This window comes from Indicator indicator, chromosome 24, assembly GCF_027791375.1.
Source record: "Indicator indicator isolate 239-I01 chromosome 24, UM_Iind_1.1, whole genome shotgun sequence".
NCBI lineage: Eukaryota > Metazoa > Chordata > Aves > Piciformes > Indicatoridae > Indicator > Indicator indicator.
The window spans coordinates 15,470,854-15,480,435 of record NC_072033.1 but is presented as its reverse complement, the minus strand read 5'-3'; positions in this window follow the sequence as shown (position 1 = coordinate 15,480,435).

The following is a 9,582-nucleotide window of genomic DNA, read 5'->3' as shown; positions in this document are numbered from 1 at the left end:
TGGCTGCTGGCCCCCGGCCGAGCTGTGTGTTGTGTGGTGTCTTTTGGTAACGACTGACCCTGACCTCCTGTACACAAAATCCTCTCCTGTTTGTAGTAGAAACGCTGTCACGCTCTGGCTGGTGAGGAGAGCTGAGCTGCCTGCCCACCACACACCAGGGTGCAAAGCCCTTTCCTGCTCCTGGGGTGGGATCTGGAGGGATCCTCCTGCCGCTTCGTGCTCCGGTGGAAATCCCACCTGTGCTCTGCTGCACGCCCGCAGGGGGGAGGCCTGAGGAGAGGCAGCTTGCTGGGGCCACCCGTGGAGCCTCTGCTGAGGAGGGGTTGACATCCAGAGGAACTGGAAGGAGGTGTTTTCTACTTCAGGGCTGTGCTAGGTGAGGCCCTTCAGTCTTCCACTCTCCCCTCCTGCCATCTCCATCGCTGGCCTGTGTGGGAAGAGCCAGCAGGGCAGCCTGGGAGCGAGGAGCTGCTCTGCAGTGATGATTTGAGTGGTGCTTGGGATGCTGCAGCAGGATGTGGTGCCCAGCAAAGCACTCTGCAGGTGGCTGTGGAACCAGCCACAGCTCACCCATGCTGGATGGAGCCAACGTGGAGGACGCAAGGAGAACAAAATCAAATCAAAAGAGCATGGCAGGTGCCAACCCAATGCCTTCTGCTGGTCTGCAGGATGATGTGTGGCCCTGGCTGGACTCCTGGCCAGCTGCTGTGACTGCCTCTTGGCTGGCTTCACAAACTTGAGGTGAAACCTTGGAGGTTCCCCCCCCAAAAAAAGCTGATTCATGTGGCTGGTGACCTCTGCACCGCAGCCCTGCCCACGGGGACCTCAACCTGCCACCATCTGCCCACGGGCAAGCACCTGGCTGTGCATCTGTGTGACCATCAGTGACCATCAGCTAACATTTAAAGATTTAAAAGCAGTGTTTTGTTTTTTTTTTCCCCTTTTAAATTTTTTTTAACGATTATTTTTAATTATTATTATTATTGTTTCTTTTCTATATTTTCCTTCTCTGGATGTATAAAGTGAATCCTTTGGCTCCTGTAAGTACTCTCTCTGCATCTGTTGGGTCATGTATTTATATGTTGTACACAGTACTGGCCAACTCTGTAAATGGATGTGATGTACATAGGACATAAAGGGGGCTCTCTCTCTCTCTTTTTTTTTTTTTTTTCCCTTTCTTTTATTTTCCCCCCCTGTTGTTGTCCCCCCCCTTGGCTTTCCAGGCTCTACAGCAGTATTGCATTGAAATGGTGGTAGAGAACCAACCTTGCACCCCTGGGCTGGAGCTGCTCTTCTGCCCTGCCCAGCGTCAGGCTCAGTGCACCAAGGAGTCTCTTGGTCCCCTCTGGGCTCCTTGCTGCAGGCAGAGGGTGAGATGGGTGCTCTGGGGTGGGGTTTGTGGAAGCTGGGTGGACTCCAGCAGTTGCTGCTCTGAGCTGGTGTTGCTGGAGCTGCCTTGCAAGCTGCTGAGCATCCCCGTGGAGGGAGAGCGACGCCCTCACTCCTGCTCCGCGGAGCAATTGCTGAGCAGGAGGGGATGGCTTCGGGGTGGGGGCGGGGGCGGGGTGGGAATTGGCTGTGTTGTCGCAGCAGCAGCGAGAACGGTGGGGGGTTGATGTTTCTTTTCTCGTCCCTTCTCTAGCTCTATCCTACCTCCCTTGACCATGCACTTTTGTTTTTTCTAACCGTACAAGTCCCTGTTTGAGGTGCAGCCTGAGGGATGCAACGAGTTGTAGTCTGCAATGGTTTACCCTGAAAACATCTGACAGCCTCCGAGTGTGGGGGGAGGAGAGGGACCAAGGCAGCCCGGGCTGGACACAGCCACGGCGCTGACAGCAGAGCTGGGGGGTGTGGAACCTGCTTACCAAAGATAGGGAGTGGAGCCAGGGCCTGGCTCTGCCTCCTTTGGGGCCACTGTAGTGTACAGCTGGAGCTGGGCTGGTCTGGGGGGCCCTGGGGGGGCCCTGCTCTCATGTATGTCCCTTGTGGTATTGGAAAAATAAACACTCTGTAAAACCTGCAGCTGTGCTTCCAGTCCTTCCCGCACCACTCCTCGCTGCTCTCTGGCCCACTGCTGCTTTGCCTTTGCTCTTTTTCGCCTGGGGGGGTTCCAGAGCTCTGCTCAGGAGCAGGGCCAGAGGAGGCCACAAAGGTGAGCCAAGGGCTGGAGCAGCTCTGCTGTGAGCACAGGCTGAGGGCTGGGGGTGCTCAGCCTGGAGGAGACTCCAGGGGGACCTCAGAGCTGCCTGCCAGTACCTGAAGGGATCCTGCAGGAAGGCTGCAGAGGGAATTTTCCTGAGGGTGTCCAGAGACAGGCCAAGGGGGAATGGTTTGAAGCTGAGGGGGAGCAGGGTTAGACTGGAGCTGAGGAAGTTCTTCAGTAGGAGGGTGGTGAGACTCTGGCACAGGCTGCCCAGGGAGGCTGTGGCTGCCTCCTGCCTGGGGGTGTTCAAGGCCAGGCTGGGTGAGGCCTTGAGCAGCTGAGTCTACCTGAGAGGTGTCCCTGGGCACGGTGGGGAGGTTGGAGGGGATGAGCCCTTCCAGCCTGAGCCATTCGGTGGTGATCCAGAGGGGCTTGGCCTCCTTTAATTGGCTTTTAGACACTTTCAGCACCAGTGGGGAGGGACCTGCCCTGGCTCTGGGCAGCAGCATCCAGACTGGCCCAGGTGGCACTGGCAGCTCTTGCTGCTGCCATTGCTGGCTTGACATCACCTGAGCTCCAGAGGTGAGTACAGGGATCTGGAAAGGTCTCCTAAAGAGCACAACCTCACAACACTCACACTGCTCACTGGAGCCACCTGTGAGCTTTCTCTCCTAGGCAGTGAGAAAAGGATCAGGGCAGTTCTGATGGGCCATGCCTGGGGGCTGGGCTTGGGGAGACCCTCCCCAAGGCAGCTGGTGCTCTCCCAAGGTGTGCAGCTGGGCTGTGGGAGTATTTGGATCCCTGTGCTGACACAATGTCCCAGTTCCTCATGTCCTGGAATGCTGCAGGTCAGCAGTGATGCTGCCACCTCCTCCCAGGTTCTTCACCTTGCTGATGCCAGGGGGTGGTGGAGCCCAGCTGCCTGGCTCTGCTGGCTTCAGAGGTGGTGGGGAGAAGGCAAAGGGACAAAGCTGCCTCTTGTGGTGTCCCTGGGAGAAGGCTTCTGAGTTCAATTCCACATTGCTCCTGTTGAGAGGTAAGATTGAGCTCTGTGGCACCATTGGTTCCTTCAGTGGGGGGAACTGACCCTCAGAGACCTGCCAGCCTTGGGCACCTCCAGCAGCTGGTGACACAAGGCATGGGGCAGCTCTGGCAGAGGAGCTGGGGCTGGCTCCTGCATCAGCTTTTGTGGCTTTTTGGTAGCTCCTTGATGTTCTCCTGACTCTGGCAGACTTCAGGGTGATTAAAGATCTCCAGATAATCAAAATATGCTGAAAATGAGGAATGCAAAATAAAAAATTCCTGAGGCTGTTGCTAAACAGCTGCCAGGGTTTGTGTTCTGCTGGTGGCTGGGTGATGATGTCAGGGTTGGTTGCTCTTGGAAGAGGGGAGCTTGGAGCTTTCAAGAGTGAACCCCAGTTCGAGGCAGAATTTCACACAGAGCAAATAGAAATTAATATTTTTTGAGGGGGTGGTATTTCTCTGAGAGTTAATTAATTTTCTCTCTCACAGACTCTGCTTTTTGGGTCTGACTCTGGTGCTCTGAGGTGTCCCAGCTGCAGACAGAGGGGACTGAGCCATTCTGTGACTTTCTGAGCTGCCCAAGACACCTGTGGAGCTGTGGGAGCAGCAGAAGCTGCATCCCCAGGTACCAAAAGGTGGTTTGCACATTGCTGTGACCCAGCACTGCTCATTCCCATGGCTGCAGCCAGCTCCCTCCAGCCCTTGGAAGTTCAGCAGCAGCTTATCCAGGGGCTCAGTGTCACCAAACCTGCATCAAGGACAGAAGAGAGATGCTTTGCCTGTGTGTTCTGCAAAGCCTCAGGTGAGCTCTATGCACACTTGGACTGTAAGAATCATGGAATGGTTTTGGTTGGAAGAGGCCTCTAAGATCTTTGAGTCCAACCCTTACCCCAGCCCTGCTAGGGCACCACCAAACCATGGCCCTCAGCACCACCAGCTCTGAAACCCCTCTAGGGATGGGGACTCCACCACTGCTCTGGGCAGCCTGGGCCAGACCTTGAGAACCATCAAAGGGAAGAAATTATTCTTCATGTCCAACCTAAACCTGCCCTGGGGCAACTTGAGGCCATTTCCTCTTGTTCTGTTCCTTGTTCCCTGGGAGAAGAGACCAAGTCCCACCTGGCTCCATCCTCCTTCCAGGGAATTGCTATGGATGGTCCAGCTGGGCCATGCTGTCCCATTTACAAGCACCAACATTCAGTTAGGTCCTTGGCCAAAGTCCTGCCCTTTGCATCCAGAAGTGAAGCAAATCCAGCTCCAGAGCTGCAGCTGATCGGACTCATCCTTCTGGGCTCTCCTGATCATCAGGCACTGAGGCAAAGCAGGAGCTTTGATCTACACAATGCTTTGAGGTAAGCATCTTATGGATGCAGAGATTCATTCCACTGAAGGTAAGAAGAAAAAAAAAAAAAAAAAAAAAGGATTTTTCCAGGAAGGAGAGGGAGAACTTCCCACAAACCTCAATGAAAAGGTCCATTGGTGGTTGGTTGGGGTTTTTCTTGTTTGTTTTTTGGTTGTTTGGTGGTGGTGTTTGTTGGTTTTGGTTTTGTTTTCACAACCCCCCAGACACTTCACAAACTTAACTTTGTTAAACAAATTCAAGGGAAGCATAAAATTGGTGCCCAGCCCCACCTGTGGGTGCTGCCAGCAGCTCTCTGCAATCCCCAGGACTGTTGGGAAGGAAAGGGAATCACAGCTGATGGCAAAAGGACCCAAAGAAGAGGGGGGTGGAAGGAGGATTTTTGTCTTTTGACACTGAATTTAGATCCTGCTCTGGTGACCACTGGTGCAACCTTCTCACACAAGGTGTGGGGCTGGGATGGGGTGAGGGGCAGTGGCCAGTGCTGGCTACGGAGCAAAGAACCATGGCCAGAGATGGACAGAGGGGATCCTGCCCTCTGCTCTGCTGAGACCTCACTGTGTCCAGCTCTGAAGCTCTCAACACAGGAAGGACCTGGACCTGATGGAGAGGGTCCAGAGGAGGCCAAGAAGATGATCATGGAGCTGGAGCAGCTCTCTATGAGACCAGGCTGAGAGATCTGGGGGTGTTCAGCCTGGAGAAGAGAAGGCTCCAGGCACACCTCAGAGCAGCCTCCCAGTACCTGCAGGGGCTGCAGGAAGGCTGCAGAGGGACTGTGTGCAAAGGCCTGCAGGGACAGGAGCAGGGGCAAGGGTTTGAAATGAGAGCAGAGCAGATTGAGAGTGGATGTGAGGAACAAGTTGTGCAGCAGGAGGCTGCTGGAACACTGCAACAGGTTGCCCAGGGAGGGAGCTGAGGCTCCATGCCTGGAGATATTCAGGGTGAGGCTGGAGAAGGCTGTGAGCAAGCTGCTGTGGTGGAGATGTCCCTGCTGAGTGCAGGGGGTTGGACTGGGTGACCTTCGAGAGGTCCCTTCCAACCCAAACCATTCCAGCATCCCATGACTCTTGTTATACAGTGTTTATTAAGTAGATTCAGTCTTATATATGATATACAGATCCAAAAGGAAAAAAAAAAAAAAGAAGGAAATGAAAAAGAAAAAGAAACAAAAAAAAGGAAAAAAAAAACCCAAAACTAACCAAAAAATGACCAAAAAAGAGGATTCCACATAAAAATCAGTGCATTTAGCAGTAATACCATGGAGAGAACAGCTTGATTAACAGCTCATTGGTCTTTGTTAAGTGAAGGGGCAGAGGGAGTTGGCCTGTGCTAATCATTCCACAAACAGAACAGAATTCAGTTGCATCACAGAGAGGACAGACACACGTCCTAAGAATCAAAAGAGTAAGCCACAGGTACTGGAAAAATCCACAGTAGAGAACACAAAGAAAGTCTTCTCCAGCTCGTTGAGGAGGAAGTGCTCAGCTGCTTAAGAGCCACGGTAAGTTGCATAGGTGCCTAGCTGCAGAAAGGTCCTTTCCAAATCCAGCCATTGATTAAGCCATAAAGTGTCACCTTCAGAGCTGGAGGAAGTGCCAGAAGCTTGCTGCCTGGCCCTGGGGAAAGCACAGCTTCCCAAGGAACGGCTGCAGCTTCCCAGGGAACAATTGCTGCTTCCCTAGGAACTGCTGCAGCTTCCCTGGGAGCCGCTGCAGCTTCCCTGGGAGCCACTGCAGCTTCCCAAGGAACAAATGCTGCTTCCCAAGGAACTGCTGCAGCTTCCCAAGGAAGAGCTGCAGCTTCCCAAGGAACAATTGCTGCTTCCCAAGGAACAATTGCAGCTTCCAAGGGAGCCACTGCAGCTTCCCCCAAAAGAACTGCAGCTTCCCAAGGAACTGCTGCAGCTTCCCAAGGAACAATTGCTGCTTCCCAGGGAACTGCTGCAGCTTCCCAAGGAACAGCTGCAGCTTCCCAGGGAACCACTGCAGCTTCCCAGGGGGCCACTGCAGCTTCCCAAGGAACAGCTGCAGCTTCCCAGGGAGCCACTGCAACTTCCCAAAAAAGAATTACAGCTTCCCAAGGAGCCACTGCTGCTTCCCAAGGAACACCTGCAGCTTCCCAAGGGGCCTCTTGCTTCACAGGGAATGTGCTCCCACCCTCAGCCATAGAAGCAGTGGCCTGCCTGGGTGATTCCATCCTGTTGGCTCCAGTAGGGTCCCAGTGCTGGAGCTGTTTCCCACCCTGCCCTCACAACCCCCCTGGCTCCAGTGCTCTCCTGCCTGGGTCGAACCTGCCCCCCGCTCACCCTCCTAACCTTGCGAGGGGCACTCTGAGCTCCACCAGCCCTGGGGCTGAGCCTCAGCCCAGCCCTAAATCATCTGCTGGGGGGAAAAGAAAAAGAAAACCAACAACCCAAACCCCCAACCATCCAAAAAACTCCAACAGCTTGTGCAAAACCCAGAATTGCTTTGAAGGGCTCCTCAATTTGGCGGGGGTCTTCCTCGGGGGGTGGGTGTCAGGGGGTGGGGGACGCTGTGGCTCTGTTAAGCAGACGAAGCAGGCGAGGGTGGCAGCTTCCTCTTCAAGAGCAAGGTCTGGCAGAACACAGGGGGAGGGAGGAGGAGGGGTGGGGAGTTCTGTACATGTAAACAGTACACTTCCACTGAGTCCAAAATGAGGAGCAAAAAATACAAAGGTTCACATTGGTCTTAGGTAGATCAAACAGGCGAAGAACCGAGCTGGACAGCTCCCAGACAACCAAAACCAAAGGTTCTCTAAAAGCACCACTAAATGATATAAAAAACCAGAGCATGGAGGGAGGGGAGGGACTGAGAGGTTGGGTGTGGTGGTGAGAGGGTGAGGCTCTGCTACCTTGTAAAAAGTCTTACAAAAAAAATTACAAATCAAAAGTCTTGTTTAACCCTCTGAGTTCGAAGCAGCATTGGTTGGTTCGTGGTTCGCCCTAACCCCGACGGCCGCTGGCGGGGGGCAAGGGGAAGAGGGGAAGAGACCCTTTGGGGCAGGGAGGTACAAGGTTGGGTCTGCTCACCAGCCCATGGAGGAACTGCACAGCCAGGGTAGGGTGGGAGTGTTTCCAATAAAATACGATTAAATAAAGAGCAAAAAACCTCTCTTTTCTCACCCAGCTTTGTCCTAACCAAACCCGAGCACAGCCCAGAGCAGCTGCTGACCCTGCACCCTGCTTCCACCCCTCACAACATCTTGAGCAGCTGCTGCCACTCTGCTCCTGCTCCTTCCCTCCTGTGGAGAAGCTGGACAAGTGATTCCTGAGCCCAGCACAGGGATGTGGCTGGGACACAGTCCTGCAGCACGGAGGGACCGCAGCTGAGCAAGGATCAGCTGCAGAGCACCGAGATGCCTGTGGAGCTTGTGCCAAGGAAAGCAGAAAGCTGCAGCTCACCAGAGAGAAAGAAAAGAAGGGAAAGAAGATCCCTGACAGAAACTCATAGTCAATCCTGTCTGCCTCCTAATGTGTCACAGATGTGCCTGTCCCCAGGGCTCTAAAGTCCTGAAGGTCAGCCCTGGGGACAGGATGGGCTGTTGGGGACCTTCCTACACAGCCATGAGCCTCGACTGTCTTCTACAGCAGGTAACCAAGTGTGAGAGCTACAGAACTTCAGCAGGTGCTAAGAGGAGCTCAAAGGTGACCTGGGACCCACAGCTAAAAGTGCACAACTCCAACTAACCAAGCTGTGGCTGATGGTGACCTGTCCCTGAGGCCCAAGGGCCACCTCTGGGCCAGCAAACTGGATGGCAAAGTATGGCTAAACCTTCTGGATGGGGTCTGCCAGGGAGGGAGGCACTGCCCAGGCTGGGATGGTGCAGGGATTGTCTCTGCCTCCCTTCCCTGAGCAGCAAAGGACTCCCACAGATGGTCACAGGTGGTGGTGTCACAGGTTTGCTACTTCATGGTATCCACACAAAAATAAATATTTACAGAAGTCCCAAGGAGGGGAGGATGAAGGGGGGCAAACCAAGTAGGCTCCTGAAGTGCTGGGGGAAGCCTGAGTCTGATCCCTGGCTTGGAGGGGAACCAGTGGCCCCCAGAGCCCACTGCAGGCAGTGAGGGGATGGGGGCTCAGCCCCCCACGATGCTCCCAGGGTCAGCACCAGCTGCACCCTGGGGCCAGGTCCCTTTTCTCCAAATGCTATGGAAAGCTTCAGGTTTGGGGAAAGCAACCCAAGGGTGAATCCCTTTGGCTGCTCCTCAGGGTGGAGACTAAGGGCAGGGCAGAGCTTTTGCTTCTCTTCCAGTGTGTGGGGAGTGAAACAGAGGGTAAAGGCTACTGAGGAAGCTGCCTGGGTCTGCTCCTGCCTGGCACCAGATCCTACCACTTCTCGTAGCTCAAGCTCACACCAGCAACATCAGCTCCATGGAGCAGCAGCCCCCAGCCACCAGCTCAGAGAGCCCCAAAAAGAAACAAGCTGGCTCCAAAGGAATCACTGTTTAAAAGGAGTGTACAGGGGGCTGCACTTAGCAAGTTACAATCTTGTGGTGAAGACTCAAGCCAGGGCAGGGGGGAGGTGTCAGGAGGAACAGGGATCCCCCAGCAGCTGGGCTCCAGATGAGCAGGATCTCCACTAGCTGGACTCCAGGAGGAGAAGGGATTCCCAGCAGCCAGGCTCCAGGAGGAGCAGGATCCCCAGTAGCCAGGCTCTAAGGAGCAGGGATCCCAGTAACTGGGTTCTAAGAGGAGTGGAATCCCCAGCAGCTGGGCTCCAGGATGAGCAGGACCCCAAAGCTGGGCTCCATGTTGCATTGCCTGGCTCGGTCCAGCATGGCCAAGCCAGACCCAAGTCCCTGGTTTAGCAGCACTGGTAGCAGGTATTGCACTGAGCAAAGGGAAGTGCATTCTTGGGGGTGGGGAGGTGGGCAGGGCAGGATGGGTATCTCACTAGGGGTTTTCCACACTTTGGGGCTTGTTCCAGGACTGTGAGCAGGGAGGATCCTGGGCCCAAGAGGTCTCTGCCAGTTCTGCTGCTGACTGCTGCCCATCTCTGTGCTCTGCAGGGGAGTCAGCGGGGCCCTGGTGCT